This window comes from Pinus tabuliformis, chromosome 6 (genome assembly GCF_031772625.1).
Source record: "Pinus tabuliformis cultivar Carrire ecotype Pingquan chromosome 6, CPIR1, whole genome shotgun sequence".
Classification (NCBI taxonomy): Eukaryota; Viridiplantae; Streptophyta; class Pinopsida; order Pinales; family Pinaceae; genus Pinus; species Pinus tabuliformis.
Window position 1 is genome coordinate 739,429,028 of NC_142292.1, and position 18,653 is coordinate 739,447,680.

Here is an 18,653-nt window from a genome sequence, read left to right on the forward strand (position 1 = left end):
GTGAACTTCTGCATTCTTGGTCAATCCTTCTGTGGTCAATAGTATATATTCTGGGAAAGGAAAGAATGGCAGAGGATTGGTCTTCTTTGATATTTGTAGAGGTTATATTTTTCATAGCAGGAGGCTTAGGATTTGAAACAACCCAATGTTCAGGGAAAGTAAGATCTTCCCATCTAATTGTTTGGTGTTCTATCTTTTGGTTCTTTGAATCAATTAGAACTACCACACTTGACTTTGAATCCTTACTAGGGTCATGGAGGACTACAGGATACAGAGTATTTGTATGTCTGAAGCATCCTCGTGTTTGAATGGCGATGTTATGTCTCTTTTTAGACATATCAAATCCAGTGGTATGGATCTGTAACTGAAGAATGTTTTCAATTGTTTCGTCAAAGACTTAGACTGAGAAATTTGGGTAACAATCGAAATATACATGACCATTAAACAGAGGAGACATAATACCTCCTATCAGGGAATCGGTATATTCATTATGAGTGAGGTCTCTGGCTGTAGCGAGGACAAAAGTATTTAACCCTTGATGAGTCAAAGAATGGATTCTGATTCTAATGCAACCCAGATTTAGATATTGGGTCTTTAGCCTTTTTGCTTCTGCTTAGAGTTGTTTGGGATTCAGGAGTGGGATGGACTGTACACACTCAGAATTTTCTTGGATCTGACTTATAGATTCTTTTATAGAAATTCTAGTGGCAGCCTTTAGATGAAAAACAGAAAGATCAGCATAAACTTTGAATGCATTTATACTAGGGAGTTTCCATCTCACAGACAGTTGTGACTCTTCATATACTAATTCAGCAAAATTTATCACTCGCCTAGAAGCGGATGCAAAAATATCCCTAAGGGGATTTTCTTCAACTTTATCTTTCTCATCTAACTCTTGGAAAGAAATTGATCTTCTGGCTGGATCCATTTATATATAAAGAGTGATGTATTTTGAGTACTGACCTTCACGAAGCAGATGAATCTTCCGGATCTGATACCAATTTGGCAGGGGCTTCACTGAAGCTTGCAATAGCAACATCGCTGATTGGCCTTGTCAAGTCTCTTCTCTGTCTTTATCACTTATCCTTCTTTACATGAACCCATACACGAACCTACTTAGGTATTCCACGCACTAGCGACCTTTCTTCATTGCTTCCCTCACCTTCTTATGGTCTTGGCATCCCTTCTACCTTTTGGCGAACCTCAAGTAAGAATAAATGAGACAGATACTACCTCAACAGATTTTTGATGTACAATACAAGTACTCATATGCGGAACATGAAAAACACTCTCTTTATTTATTTCAGAAAAGATTTTATAAGATGGACTGTCTTCGCCAGAAAGAGTGAATTCATATACCATGAACACATAAGCCACACACATAGACCACACAAGTTGGGGTATAGACAATAGCTGCACTAGAAGAAGTATACCCAGATCAGTAGCACCAATAACAGCAATAGACCCATACTCACACCGGCGAGCCATTCAAAGAAGGGACTTAGATTAGGTTCTTATCTATGCCGAGCACATAGATACGCAGACTTCTCAAATCTTCTAAGACACTCTTAAAATATCAATCTTCTTCGTGATGCAAGAAGATCATACAGATGTCCGCAGTTGCAGAGCAGGAAGGAAAGAAAGTTCTTCTTTACACACTCTCACTCTCACACTCGCTCCCCCCAAATGAGCCTTACCCTCCTCCTTATATAGGAAAGAGAGGGGACAAGCATTTGATGGTTGGGCCTCTATGTACAAAAGGAATCTATGTACCTTCATCAATCAGTCAGGTAGATGTGGGGTCAAACCCCACCAATGGTCGGAGAAGTGCTCCGAGTCTCCTGATGAGATCAAATCTTGTACTGAATCCATTATTAAAGGTAAATACATAGTGGAAATTTTTTACCAGAAAGCCCACGAGAAAATTGGTCACTTTAAGTCCATGACTAGACATTACATAGTGAGGTCCATGAGGACTGCTTTTAGGTAAGGCAATTGAAGACCGTAATTCCAGGAAAACGGAATTTGTCATACAGACAATCATCCCATGCTTTTGTATAAATTCTTCTGACTATCATGGGCTTGTTTAGTACAATCTGATTTTTTATTTTAGTCATAACTAGCCATTCATGATGTCTAGTCATGTATTGGTTCAGTATCTCACAATCAGAAAGATGGTGCAATTATTTGACAATCTTACAAGGACTATGAAAATAATCAAAAACATTATTTTCAAAACATCTGTCGCACTGCATTCTATAGTGAGACTCATAATAGAGAGGGTTGATAGCTGTTCTATTGACACCATAGTCTGTCCACCAAGCCTGTAACCATTCACATTGTTGGTTTCTTTGCATGGCCCACGTTGACCCAAAATTTAGTTTGGTATAGTGGGTTTCATTTCTGCCATCAACATTTAGGAGATCCCACCATAGTTGCTTATATACTAAAAAATTGTAAACAGTATCAGGAAACATAATATTTGGATCATTTCTTGGCCATAGATCAGCATTGTTTGTTATGATAGGCCAGTGGATATTCCTAGTTCGGTTTATACAAAAATATTTGTGATAGATTTTGTGTCTATCACCTGCTTTTGACCAAATCATGCTAATATCATGAAAATCACTTCTCAGTGATTCTTTTGCTAGATGTGTTGCATTCATACTTCTTGAGTATACCATATCATGGATCCATTTGCTCCCTTTTGGGTATACTTTCCTCTCTGGAACCAAATGTAGAATGTCTGTGTGTGCTTGAATATTTGCATTTAACACTTTGGTGTTTTTCGGCTACCAAGTTGGTTTCCAATTATCTCTATATTCAGACCAACTTTTATCTTCAAGAATGGATCTTAACACTTCTTGTTGTTGACTTTGATCCCATTCTGTGACTATTACCATGATATGTTGTTGTTGTATATATTCTCGGCTAAGAAAATATGGCAAACAATTCACTAATCCCTTGATATGTTCTACTTCAAAATCAAAATTAGCAAATAATGCTTGCCATCTAGCAAATTTTTCTTCACCAGGTTTCTTGATGTCTTTTGTTAGGACTTTCTTTAAGGCAGAAGCATATGTTCTTAATATGAAGTTTTTATTGACCAGATGGATTTCAAATTTATCAATAGAATTCCATGCGGCTTTTACTTCTTTCTCAATTGTAGAATAATTTCTTTCAGCAGGATTCCAAGTTCCAGAAGCAAATTGAACTATCTGTTCTTCACCATCTTTCTTCTATTTGAGTATACCTCCCCATCCAAGGTCACTGGCATCTGTTTCGACAATTTTAAAAGCATTGTCGTCAGCAACATATAAAATAGGAAGAGATTTTACTTTGGCTTTGATGTTTCTTACAACATTTGTATGAGCATCAGTCCAGGGCATAGGATTTTTCTTCAATCTCTGGTTTAACAGATTTCGGTCCTTAGCATAATCTTGATAAAAATTGCTGACGTAATTTAGACAACCAAGAAATATCTAAAGTTGTGTTTTGTCTATAATTGTATCTGGAAATTTGTCTGCAAAATTGAGGGCATGCTTTTGTAGAGATATCTGGCCATTCTGGATTGTATGGCCAAGGAACTTGATAGAAGCTTGAAATAATTCAATTTTATTTTTGCTCAAAACCAACCCATCTCTAATTTTCCAACTAAGTCTGTTATGAGTCCTTTTGTAGAATGCATTTGATCTACAATTTTATCTTCTACTTCTTCCAATTTATTTAGGGATTCTCTAACATAACTCTTTACAATTGAAGAGGAAAACTGTATATCATTCAGACAATTATTTACACTGTTGATTGAAACTTGAAGATTATCAAACTGTTCTTTTACAATAGAAGATTTTGCAGAATTCGTTTCCAATCCTTTCATGGTTGTGTTAGTCCAGTTTAGTTGTTCATTGGCCTTTTGAATTCTACCATCAATGCCTAAAGCATTTTCATCCTTTAATACTAAAGGAATAGCCTTTGCTGAGTTCTGAGATTATCCAAGGATGATTCCCTTATAAGGTGGAAATGTGGAGGGAGTTTCAATCTTACTACCGTCTAAGGTAGACCAAGAGTGTTGTACTGTAGAGGAAGATGCAGCATCAGTCATCAGAACATTTTCTGATTGATTCATGTCTTTCCAGACATAGAAAGATATCCAAGTCTTTGTTTTCTGCATGAAATTTTTCCATTCTTGGGACATCTTAAGTTTTTCTTCAACTATATAGGTAAGGCCAAAACTTTTTTCCTTTGGATGGGTATAGATATCCCAATTTAACATTTCTTTCATCCATTGAGAATCTATTTTGTGCCTTTTACAACCATCCATTAGAGTGAAAAAACTTATGCATTTCTAGGACAGACGGCTTCTTGTAGTCATCTGGAACAGTGTTGAACCTTGACTCAGGGATTAAGTCATTCATTTGTTCAAGATAGCCTAGACCAGATCGTGGCATGTTTGTTGGTCTCGTTTTGCTAAACATATCTGTAAGCTAAGGGTCTTCATTTTCTAATGAAGGAAGTTTATGCATCATCATCACATGATCATTTTCATGTGGAAAAGGAATATCTGAGCATTTAGGATTTGGACACGGATTAATTTTTGTGGAAGGCGGGGCTTCTCCTGTCCTGGGATGATGGTTTGCATGGATAACCATTTCAGAAAGGCTACTTAGATTCACAGATGATTTACACTCAGGACAGATAACTTCTAAAGAGGAAAAATTTACTATTTGGGCAAACTCGAACAGAGAAATATGTTTACAGGAATTTGAAGCTAAACTTGAACAAGCAGTATCAATGCAAAGAGGATCATTGTAAAATGGTGAACTTTTGCATGCTTGGTCAATCCTTCTGCGCTCAATAGTAGTTCTTCTAGGAAAAGAAAGAATGGCAGAGGATTGGTCTTCTTTGATATTTGCAAAGGTTATATTTTTCATAGCAGGAAGCTTGGGATTTGAAACAACCCAATGTTCAGGGAAAGTAAGATATTCCCATCTAATTTTTTGGTGTTCTATATTTTAGTTCTTTGAATCAATTAGAAGTACCACACTTGACTTTGAATCCTTACTGGGGACATGGAGGACTGTAGGATACAGAGTATTTGTATGTCTAAAGCATCCTCGTGTTTGAATGATGATGTTATGTCTCTTTTTAGACATATCAAATCCAGTGGTCTAGATCTGTAACTGAAGAATGTTTTTGATTGTTTCATCAAAGACATAGACTGAGAAATTTGGGTAACAATCTAAATATACAGGACCATTAGACATAGGAGTCACAATACCTCCTATCAGGGAATCGGTATATTTATTATGAGTGAGGTCTCTGACTCTAGCGAGGACAAAAGTATTTAACCCTTGATGAGTCAAAGAATGGATTCCGATTCTAATGCAACCCAGATGTAGATATTGGGTCTTTAACCTTTTTGCTTCTACTTGGAGTTGTTTGGGATTCAGGGGTGGGATGGACTGTACACACTCAGAATTTTCTTGGATCTAACTTATAGATTCTTTTATAGATATTCTAGTGGCAGCCTTTAGATGAAAAACATAAAGATCAGCATAAACTTCAAGGAGTTGCCATTTGGCAGATGGTTGTGACTCTTCATATTCTAATTCAGCAAAATTTATCACACGCCTAGAAGCAAATGCAAACATATCCCTAAGGGGATTTTCTTCAACTTTATCTTTCTCATCTAACTCTCGAAAAGAAATTGATCTTCTAGCTGGATCCATTTATACATAAAGAGTGATGTATTTTGAGTAATAACCTTCACGAAGCAGATGAATCTTCTGGCTCTGATACCAATTTGGCAGGGGCTTCACTGAAGCTTACAATAGCAACATGGTTGACTGGCCTTGTCAAGTCTCTTCTCTATCTTTATCACTTATCCTTCTTTACACGAACCCATATACAAACCTACTCAGGTATTTCACGCACTAGCGACCTTTCTTCATGGCTTCCCTCGCCTTCTTATGGTCTTGGCGTCCCTTCTACCTTTTGGCGAACCTCAAGTAAGAATAACTGAGACAGATACTACCTCAATAGATTTTTTATGCACAATACAAGTACTCATATGCAGAATATGAAAAACACTCTCTTTATTTATTTCAGAAAAGATTTTACAAGATGGACTGTCTTCGCCGGAAAGAGTGAATTCATAGACCATGAACACATAAACCACACACATAGACTCTCTATAGATCTGGCCACTTTAGGTTCTTATCTATGCCGAGCACATAGATACGCAGGCTTCTCAGATCTCCTAAGACACTCTTAAAATATCAATCTTCTTCGTGATGCAAGCAGATCAGACGGATGTCCGCAGTTGCAGAGCAAGAAGGAAAGAAAGTTCTTCTTTACACACTCACACTCTCACTCTCACACTCACTCCCCCCAAATGAGCCTTACCCTCCTCCTTATATAGGAAAGAGAGGGGACAAGCATTTGATGGTCGGGCCTCTATGTACAAAAGGAATATGTGTACCTTCATCAATCAGTCAAGTAGATGTGGGATCAAACCCCACCAATGGTCAGAGAAGTGCTCCGAGTCTCCTGATGAGATCGAATCTTGTACTGAATCCATTATTAACGGTAAATACACAGTGGAAACATTTTACTGGAAAGCCCACGAGAAAATCGGTCGCTTTAAGTCCATGACTAGACATTACATAGTGGGGTCCATGAGGACTGCTTTTAGGTAGGGTCATTGAAGACCGTAATTCCAGGAAAATGAAAATTTTCATACAGACAATCATCCCATGCTTTTGTATAAATTCTTCTGACTATCATGGGCTTGTTTAGTACAATTTGATGTTTTATTTTAGTCATAACTAGCCATTCATGATGTCTAGTCATGTATTGGTTCAGTATCTCACAATCAGAAAGATGGTGCAATTATTTGACGATCTTACAAGGACTATGAAAATAATCAAAAACATTATTTTCAAAACATCTGTCGCACTGCATTCTATAGTGAGACTCATAATAGAGAGGGTCGATAGCTGTTCTATTGATACCATAGCCTGTCCACCAAGCCTGTAACCATTCACATTGTTGATTTCTTTGCATGGCCCACGTTGACCCAAATTTTAGTTTGGTATAGTGGGTTTCATTTCTGCCATCAACATTTAGGAGATCCCACCATAGTTTCTTATATCCTGAAAAATTGTAAACAGTATCAGGAAACATAAGATTTGGATAATTTCCTAGCCATAGAGCAACATTGTTTGTTATGATAGGCCAATGGCTATTCCTGGTTTGGTTTATACAAAAATATTTGTGATAGAGTCTGTGTCTATCACCTCCTTTTAACCAAATCATGTTGATATCATGAAAATCACTTCTCAGTGATTCTTCTGCTAGACGTGTTGCATTCATACTTCTTGAGTATACCATATCATGGATCCATTTGCTCCCTTTTGGGTATACTTTCCACTCTGGAACCAAATGTAGAATGTCTGTGTGTGCTTGAAGATTTGAATCTAACACTTTGGTGTTTCTCAGCGGCAAAGTTGGTTTCCAATTATCTCTATATTCATACCAACTTTTATCTACAGGAATGGATCTTAACACTTCTTGTCGTTGACTTTCATCCCATTCTGTGACTATTACCATGATATGTTGTTGCTGTATATATTCTCTGCTAAGAAAATATGGCAAACAATTCACTAATCCCTTGATATGTTCTACTTCAAAATCAAAATTAGCAAATAATGCTTGCCATCTAGCAAATTTTGCTTCACCGGGTTTCTTGATGTCTTTTGCTAGGACTTTCTTTGAGGCAGAAGCATCTGTTATTAATAGGAAGTTTTTATTGACCAGATGGATTTCAAATTTATCAATAGAATTCCATGCGACTTTTATTTCTTTCTCAATTGTAGAATAATTTCTTTCAGCAGGATTCCAAGTTCCAGAAGAAAATTGAACTATCTGTTCTTCACCATCTTTCTTCTATTTGAGTATACCTCCCCATCCAAGGTCACTGGCATCTAATTCAACAATTTTAAAAGCATTGTCGTCAGCAACATATAAAATAGGAAGACATTTTACTTTGGCTTTGATGTTTCTTACAACATTTGTATGAGCATCAGTCCAGGGCATAGGATTTTTATTCAATCTTTGGTTTAACAGATTTCGGTCCTTAGCACAATCCTGATAAAAATTGCTGACGTAATTTAGACAACCAAGAAATCTCTGAAGCTGTGTTTTGTCTGTAATTGTATCTAGAAATTTTTCTGCAAAATCGAGGGCATTCTTCTATAGAGATATCTGGCCATTCTGGATTGTATGGCCAAGGAACTTGATAGAAGTTGGAAATAATACAATCTTATTTTTGCTCAAAACCAACCCATTTCTAATTTTCCAACTAAGTCTGTTATGAGTCCTTTTGTAGAATGCATTTGATCTACAATTTTATCTTCTACTTCTTCCAATTTATTTAGGGATTCTCTAACATAACTCTTAACTAAAGAGGAAAATTGTACGTCATTCAGACAATTATTTACATTGTTGATTGAAACTTAACGATTATCAAACTATTCTTTTACAATAGAAGATTTTGCAGAATTCATTTCCAATCCTTTGATGGTTGTGTTAGTCCAGTTTAGTTTTTCACTGGCCTTTTGAATTCTACCATAAATGCCTAAAGCATTATCATCCTTTAATAATAAAGGGATAGCCTTTGCTGAGTTTTGAGCTTCTCCAAGGATGATTCCCTTATAAGGTGGAAATGTGGAGGGAGTTTCAATCTTACTACCATCTAAGGCAGACCAAGAGTGTTGTACTATAGAGGAAGATGCAGCGTCAGTCATCAGAACATTTTCTGACTGATTCATGTCTTTCCAAACATAGAAAGATATCCAAGTCTTTGTTTTCTACATGAAAGTTTTCCATTCTTGGAACATCTTAAGTTTTTCTTCAACTGTATAGGTAAGGCCAAAACTTTTTTCTTTTGGATGGGTATAGATATCCCAATTTAACATTTCTTTCATCCATTGAGAATCTATTTTGTGCTTTTTACAACCATCCATCAAAGTGAAAAACTTATGCATTTCTAGGACTGGCGGCTTCTTGCAGTCATCTGGAACAGTGTTGAACCTTGACTTAGGGATTAAGTCATTCATTTGTTCAAGATAGCCTAGACCATATCGTGGCATGTTTGTTGGTCTCATTTTGTTGAACATCTCTGTAAGTCGAGGATCTTCATTTTCTAATGAAGGAAGTTCATGCATCATCATCACATGATCAGTTTCATGTGGAAAAGGAATATCTAAGCATTTAGGATTTGGACATGGATTAATTGTTGTGGAAGGTGGGGCTTCTCCTGTCCTAGGATGATGGTTTGCATGGATAACCATTTCAGCAAGGCTACTTAGATTCATAGATGATTTACACTCAAGACAAATAACTTCGAAAGAGGAAAACTTTACTATTTGGGAAAACTTGAACAGACAAATATGTTTACAAGAATTTGAAGCTGAACTTGAAAAAGCAGTATCAATGTAAAGAGGATCTCTGTACAATGGTGAACTTCTGCATGCTTGGTCAATCCTTCTGCGGTCAATAGTAGATCTTCTGGGAAAAGAAAGAATGGCAGAGGATTGGTCTTCTTTGATATTTGCAAAGGTTATATTTTTCATAGCAGGAAGCTTGGGATTTGAAACAACCCAATGTTCAGGGAAATTAAGATTTTCCCATCTAATTGTTTGGTGTTCTATATTTTGGTTCTTTGAATCAGTTAGAACTACCACACTTGACTTTGAATCCTTACTGGGGGCATGGAGGACTGCAGGATACAGAGTATTTGTATGTCTGAAGCATCCTCTTGTGAATAGCGATGTTACGTCTCGTTTTAGACATATCAAATCCAGTGGTATGGATCTGTAACTGAAGAATGCTTTCAATTGTTTCATCAAATACATAGACTAAGAAATTTGGGTAACAATCGAAATATACAGGACCATTAGACAGAGGAGCCACAATACCTCCTATCAAGGAATCATTATATTTATTATGAGTGAGGTCTCTGACTCTAGCAAGGACAAAAGTATTTAACCCTTGATGTGTCAAAGAATGGATTCTGATTCTAATGCAACCCAAATGTAGATATTGGGTCTTTAGCCTTTTTTCTTTTTCTTGGAGTTGTTTGGGATTCAAGAGTGGGATGGACTTTACACACTTAGAATTTTCTTGGATCTAACTTGTAGATTCTTTTATAGAAATTCTAGTGGCAGCCTTTAGATGAAAAACAAAAAGATCAGCATAAACTTCGGATGCATTTATACTAGGGAGTTGCCATTTGGCAGATGGTTGTGACTCTTCATATTATAAGTCAGTATAATTTATCACACGCCTAGAAGCAAATGCAAACATATCCTTAAGGGGATTTTCTTCAGCTTTATATTTCTCATCTAACTCTCAGAAAGAAATAGATCTTCTGGCTGGATCCATTTATACATAAACAGTGATGTATTTTGAGTACTAACCTTCATGAAGCAAATGAATCTTCTGGCTCTGATACCAATTTGGCAGGGGCTTCACTAAAGCTTGCAACAACAACACGGCTGACTGGCCTTATCAAGTCTCTTCTCTGTCTTTATCACTTATCCTTCTTTACATGAACCCATATATGAACCTACTCAAGTATTTCACGCACTAGCGTCCTTTCTTCACGACTTCCCTCGCCTTCTTACAGTCTTGGCATCCCTTCTACCTTTTGGCAAACCTCTGGCGAACCTCAAGTAAGAATAACTGAGACAGGTACTACCTCAACAGATTTTTGATGCACAATACAAGTACTCATACGTGGAACATGAAAAACACTCTCTTTATTTATTTCAGAAAAGCGTTTACCAGATGGATTGTCTTCGCCAAAAAGAGTGAATTCATATACCATGAACACATAAGCCACACACATAGACTCTCTATAGATCTGGCCACTTTAGGTTCTTATCTATGTTGAGCACATAGATACGCAAGCTTCTCAGATCTTCTAAGACACTCTTAAAATGTCAATCTTCTTCGTGATGCAAGCAGATCAGACGGATGTCTGCAGTTGCAGAGCAGGAAGGAAAGAAAGACCTTCTTAACACACTCACATTCTCACTCTCACACTTGCTCCCCACAAATGAGCCTTACCCTCCTCCTTATATAAGAAAGAGAGGGGACAAGCATTTGATGGTCGGGCCTCTATGTACAAAAGGAATTTGTGTACCTTCATCAATCAGTTAGGGAGATGTGGGGTCAAACCCCACCAATGGTCGGAGAAATGCTCCGAGTCTCCCGATGAGATCGAATCTTGTACTGAATCCATTATTAAAGGTAAATACACAGTGGAAACTTTTTACCAGAAAGCCCACGAGAAAATCGGTCACTTTAATTCCGTGACCAGACATTACATAGTGAGGTCCATGAGGACTACTTTTAGGCATGGTCATTGAAGACCGTAATTCCGAGAAAACGGAATTTGTCATATAGACAATCCTCCCATGCTTTTATATAAATTATTTTGACTATCATGGGCTTGTTTAGTACAATCTGATGTTTTATTTTAGTCATAACTAGCCATTCATGATGTCTAGTCATGTATTGGTTCAGTATCTCACAATCAGAAAGATGTTGCAATTATTTGACGATCTTACAAGGACTATGAAAACAATCAAAAACATTATTTCCAAAACATCTGTCGCACTGCATTCTATAGTGAGACTCATAATAGAGAGGGTCGATAGCTGTTCTATTGACACCATAATCTGTCCACCAAGCCTGTAACCATTCACATTGTTGATTTCTTTGCATGGCCCACGTTGACCCAAATTTTAGTTTGGTATAGTGGGTTTCATTTCTGCCATCAACATTTAAGAGATCCCACCATAGTTTCTTATATTCTGAAAAATTTTAAATAGTATCAGGAAACATAAGATTTGGATCATTTCCTGGCCATAGAGTAGCATTGTTTGTTATGATAGGCCAGTGCATATTCCTGGTTCGGTTTATACAAAAATATTTGTGATAGATTCTGTGTCTATCACCTCCTTTTGACCAAATCGTGTTGATATCATGAAAATAACTTCTCAGTGATTCTTCTGCTAGATGTGTTGCATTCATACTTCTTGAGTATACCATATCATGGATCCATTTTCTCCCTTTTGGGTATACTTTCCACTCTAGAACCAAATGTTGAATGTCTGTGTGTGATTGAAGATTTGCATCTAACACTTTGGTGTTTCTCGGCTGCCAAATTGGTTTCCAATTATCTCTATATTCAGACCAACTTTATCTTTGGGAATGGATCTTAACACTTCTTGTTGCTGACTTTGATCCCATTATGTGACTATTACCATGATATGTTGTTGCTGTATATATTCTCTACTAAGAAAATCTGGCAAACAATTCATTGATCCCTTGATATGTTCTACTTCAAAATCAAAATTAGTAAATAATGCTTGCCATCTAGCAAATTTTGCTTCACTGGGTTTCTTGATGTCTTTTGTTAGGACTTTCTTTAAGGCAGAAGCATCTGCTCTTAATAGGAAGTTTTTGCTGACCAGATGGATTTCAAATTTATCAATAGAATTCCATGCGGCTTTTACTTCTTTCTCAATTGTAGAATAATTTATTTCAGCAGGATTCCAAGTTCCAGAAGCAAATTGAACTATCTGTTCTTCATCATCTTTCTTCTGTTTGAATATACCTCTGCATCCAAGGTCACTGGCATCTGATTCAACAATTTTAAAAGCATTGTCGTTAGCAACATATAAAATAGGAAGAGATTTTACTTTGGCTTTGATGTTTCTTACAACATTTGTATGAGCATCAGTCGACGTCATAAGATTTTTCTTCAATCTCTGGTTTAACAAATTTCGGTCCTTAGCACAATCCTGATAAAAATTGTTGACGTAATTTAGACAACCAAGAAATCTCTGAAGTTGTGTTTTGTCTATAATTGTATCTGGAAATTTGTCTGCAAAATCGAGGGCATGCTTCTGTAGAGATATCTGGCCATTCTAGATTGTATGGCCAAGGAACTTGATAGAAGTTTGAAATAATTCAATCTTCTTTTTGCTCAAAACCAACCCATTTCTTTTGACCACTTGGAGGAAGATCTGTACATGCTTGAAATGATCATGAATGTTCTTAGAGAAAATAAGAATATCATCTATATATACTAACAGCCAATCAAAATAAGGCTTGAAGATGGAATCCATGACTTTCTGAAACTTTGATGGGGCATTTTTTAGACAAACTGGCATGACATTCCATTCATAGTGTCCAGCAGCCACAATGAAAGTTGTCTTGACTTTATCTTTTTCTGTTATGGCTACCTGCCAGAATCCTGACTCGAGATCAAATTTTGAGAAAATTTTCGCTCCTACAATTCTGCTTAAGAGGTCGCCTTTATGGGGTATTGGATAAGTATTGTCTGCTAGAACAGAATTTAGAGGCTTGTATTTTATAACCAACCTGGGGATAGCTCTAATTTGTTCAGACCTTTTGTTAAAATAGAATCCATAGCAATTCTAAGGACTGTCAGACTCTCTGATCAATTTCTTATCCAACAATTGTTTTATTTCTTTCTCTCAGAGGTCTCGGTATTCTTTATTCATGGGAATAGCTTTACTCTTGCACGACCTTCCTTCATATTCTGATTTATAAGGCAGTTCAACAGAAAATTGTTTTTTGTGCCAGAAGGCGTTTGGTTCTTTGGAACAGCATTCTACTTCAATTCTTTTCCCGAGTTCATAAATTCTCTTCTGATTCAAAGGATTCTTTAATTGTTCTTCTACCTGGATTGAAGGCTTCAACTCTTTGAATTCAAGCAACTTAGACTTAGCTTTATCTAGTTCTTGCATGGCTTGAACCATAGTAGATACTCTAGGACTTGAAACATATGGCATTTCAATTCTCTTGGCTCCTCCATGTGAGGTAGGGATAGTAATGAAGTAGCCAGATTTATTTCCTTTTAACCAAACAGAATCATGTGGTTCTACATCTACTAAGAAGACATTTCCTAAAATACAATCAATAGGAATGTCTACTACTGCAAATTTGAGTTCAATGTAGTGATGATCAAAACATATGGAGGCTTTAGGAACCTCATACTTGAGAGTTTTGTTTCCCGGGCCAATAACCTTTCTATTGGCTGCAACCCAATACTTAGTTGGGATAACTTTAGTATCAAGAATATTCACATATGCACCTGAGTCAAATAGTGCAGTCAGAGAAAATATTTCACTTTGGACACAGATATCTATGAGAACCTGGTGTTGTTGGTATTCAACCATTAGGATTCTCATTTCTCTAAAACCTATTGTGGCATCCCTTTGCCCTTCACCAATCTCAACCTTTGATTCACTAGAAAATGGTGCAATATGCAATGTATATGCATTTGTATGTGTAGAAATATTTTGTGCCAGGGGCTGTTTTCCTTTCTCTAAGAGTTCTATTTTAGATTTTAAAGTAGAGATTTCTTCTTTGAGATAATGGATTTCTCTTCTTACCTCCCCCAAAGTGAGTGAACGAACTTTGTCCTATGGTTGATGTCTATGAAATTATCTGGTGTTCCTTTCATAAGAGGCGTCGACAAAGAGCGGCTTCTTAGAATTTTTTGAAGGCTTTAAAGATTGAAGCTGGTCTACAAAGGCTTCAAGGAGTCTATTCTTCATGTCTCCTTCTTCCATAGCACAGATTTGTGCAAGAAGCTTTAGTTCTTCTTCTTCTGTTGTCTGGGCCATCAGTACTTTTTCTTTGAGCTGTTTGGTAGGTGATTCATCAATAGAAAGATCAGTAGAAGAGTCAAAATCATAGTCTGAGGAGTAATGACATTGACAATAATCTGAATCTGAACAAAAACATGGTTGAATATGAGAATTAAGCTCTTCAGCTGATGACTGATAGGAAGAGGAACTGAAAGAGTCTGCAGATGAATCCTCAAGCTGTTGTTGTTGTATTTTTTCACGGATTACAACATTGGGAAAATGATCCGTTTTATGACTTCTAGACCCACATCTCATGGTATATTGGTTGTGTGGTTTTTAAAACGTTTGGTATTAATGTGTGAGCTTAAGTTTTTATGAAGGTTATGGCATATATATTTTATGGAGTGATATGAGTATGTATGGAGTATATATCAATTGTCATATATTATGAGTGAACAATCATGGAATATTAGGATTGGTGATATTTTATATGCATAAAATATATATTTACCTTTGATAATATATTCACTCACTCATCTTCATAGTTGGGGTAGTTTTCTCTGGAAAAGAAAACTATCATGAATGGTTCAGGAAAATAAAACAAACCTTGATTTTCAATGAGTTGTGGAAAGGAGTTTCTGAAGGAGAAGGAGAAAATGCACCTGAGAAGCCCACTTCTAACAAGGAGCTTGTCGTTTGGGAAAATAAAAATAGCAAAGCCTATGCCTTGATTGTAGTGTAAGTAAATGAAGAGGTGAGTCGTCATATCTTTTCATTTTCAAATGCTTTTGAAGCTTTAAATAAGTTAAAGGAATTATATGACTCACACTCTGAGCTTGAAGTTGTTCAATTGATGATCAAATTGTTCAATCTTGAGTTGAAAAATGATGGCCCTCTTGCCTTATCATCATAAATAAGATCCATTATGAATGACATAAAATCCAATGGTGTTGAAATGGATGTTTCTTTCACTGCTTATGTCAAGGAACTATATCCCACTTATTCACATTATCTTGAATCATTGCAAACAAGTGGAAAACTTAAGGAGATTTCTTTTGACTCCCTTGAGAAGAAATTTGTTGAAAGAAAGAAGGCTTTTGGGAAAAGACATCTCCTCAGTCTTCTGAAGAATTTGTGTGTGCCTTGCACAGAAAGAGAAGAATTGGGGACAAGATTATTCTAGAGGAAGAGGTGACTAAAGAGGAAGAGGAAGAGGAAGGAAGAATTTTCAAGGCAGGGAGGGGATGAAATTTCCAAAGAGAAAGGTTTTATATTCATTGCATATGGTGTAACAGAAATGGACATGATGCTTCTACATGTAAGCTGCCTTGGGACAAAATCGAGCAAGAAAGAAATGAAAAAAAAAAGGGTAAAACACGTAGTAAAGGAAAGGAAAAGCACCCAAGTGCACTCATTATGTTGTGGCACATTGCAACATTGGAGTAATTGAAGACTTATTCAATGCTTTACTTGATTTATGGAAAGATGATTGGTTAATTCATTCAGGAACAACTTGCCACATGACTTTCAGAAGATATTTATTTGAATAATTCACTGGCAATATTGATGGAGCAGGCTACTTTGCAGACAAGTTAAAACTCAAGTCACCAAGGCTTGACACCATCAGGCTCAAATTTCCTGGTCTTCCATACATTCTTCTATATGATTTACTCTACCTCCCGGAATTGAGGAGAAACTTGTTGTCTTTGGTCCACATTCACCAGCAAGGAAACTCCATTCACATATTTTATGGCAAGGTTGAGGTCAGAAAAGCATCAGATCACTCAATTGTCATGGTTGGGATATATGGAGAAAGACTTTTGAAGATACAAGGAACTTCTGCTTGTGCACAGAACTTTTCATATAGTTCTCACTATGATGAAGGTACACTTCCATCAAGTCTTTTATGGCATGCTGGATTTGGACATTTGAACTATGACAGCCTTTGTTTGTTGAAGAAAAATGGTGTTACTGGTTTGCCTACAATTCCTAGGAAACTTAAGCAATGTGATGTTTTTATCTTAGGAAAGCACAATAAACAATCTTTTCATGATTCTCATTCCAGAGCACATAGAAAGCTTGAACTCATTCATTCCTATTTATGTGGCTCAATGCATGCTCCTTCTGCAAATGATAATAAATATATGATGACTACACCAAATGTGTTGGGTTTATTTATTGAAGAACAAATCTAAACCTTTTGAAACATTCAAGAACTTTCATGCATGCATTGAAAATGATGCACAATCTCATATAGGCTTTATTCGTACTTATAATGGAAAATAATATACTTCAAATGAATTTGAAAATTATCTTTGCCAACATGGGATCAAACATCAAACAATTGTGTCATATAATCCCCAACAGAAAGAAGTAGTTGAAAGAATGAACAGGACAATCTTAAATATGGTACATTCAATGATGTTTTTCAAGAATTTTAAGTTAATGTTTTGGGTTGATGTAGTTCTATGTGTTATGTATGTAAAGAATAGGTTTTGATCTCATGCTATCAAAAACAAGACTCCCTATGAAATGTGGTATGGCCACATTCCTTTGGTGAGGCATCTTAGGTTTTTTGTTCCAGCTGTTATGTCTTAGTACCTAAGGAACAAAGAAACAAACTCAGTGCAAGGAGTCGAAAATGTATCTTCTTGGAGTAATCAAATACCTCCAAAGCATGTCGTCTCTATGATGAATTGAATAAGAAGTTTATAAAATCTAGAGATGTGGTCTTTCTTGAATCTTCCAAGACTGACAATGTTGTTGAGCAACAGCTTGATCGCTTGGATAGATTTGGACATGCAAAGTCTTCTCAAGAGTTTGATAATGAGATTCCACGTCTTGAAGGGGGCATCCCTGTACTAGATCAATCTGTGGAATCTCCTTTTGAAGCACTCTCTCCCACTCATGAAGCTCCAGGCATTGATTAAGATGACGCTTTGATTGATGTGATTGATAGAATTGGGATGCTAAATCTTGATTCATCCCCATTTCAGTGAATTGAGTAGCTTGGGCCATCTCAAAAAGGTCCTCCAAAATGGCTGACAAACACACTTGAAAGTGTGTGTCATGATGAGGTTGGAAAGACAAGAACAAGAAGCTCTGTTAGACAAAATGAAAGTGATGTAGACGATCCTGATTCACCTGTTGATATGGATGTTTCTTATGATTGTGAACTAAATTTTTCTACGGAATTCGAACCTACTTCTTTCAAAGAAGTCGCTTCTCATGATGGATGGAAAGAAGCAATGCAGAAAGAATATGATTTTTTGATTAAAAAATGGCACCTGGAAGTTGGTTGATCCTCCATTAGGAACCAAACCAACTTGCTGCAAGTGGGTCTTGAAGAACAAGTATAAAGCGGATCGTTCACTTGACAAGCATAGCGACAAGCTTGTGGCAAAAGATTTTTCACATAAGGAAGGGGTCAATTATGAGGGGACATTTTCCCCCACATCAAAATGGGCTACCATATGGACACTCTTTGCCTTGGCAACTCAAAACGGATGGAAAGTCCATCAAATTGATGTAAAAAATTATTTCCTGAATGGAGATTTGAAAGAGAATGTCTTTATGTCCCAACCAGAAGGATTTATTATGAAGGTTCAGGAACAAAAAGTATGCAAGATGTTTTTATGTCCCATCCAAAAGGATTTGTTGTGAAGGGTCAGGAACAAAATGTATGCAAGCTTGTAAAATCCTTGTATGGCCTCAAGCAAGCACCTTGAGCCTAGTACGAGAAATTGACTTAGCATCTTCTGAAACTCAATTTCAAACATTGTGATCTTGATGATGCAACTATGTTTGTAAAGAAAGTTGGAAAAACAGTTGTATGTCTTGTTGTGTATTTAGATGATCCTCTAATGACAGGGAACAATGAGAACTACATTGCATCCATAAAGAAAGAACTGAGGAAAGGTTTTGAAATTTCAAATTTAGCCTAGGTTCACAACAATCTTG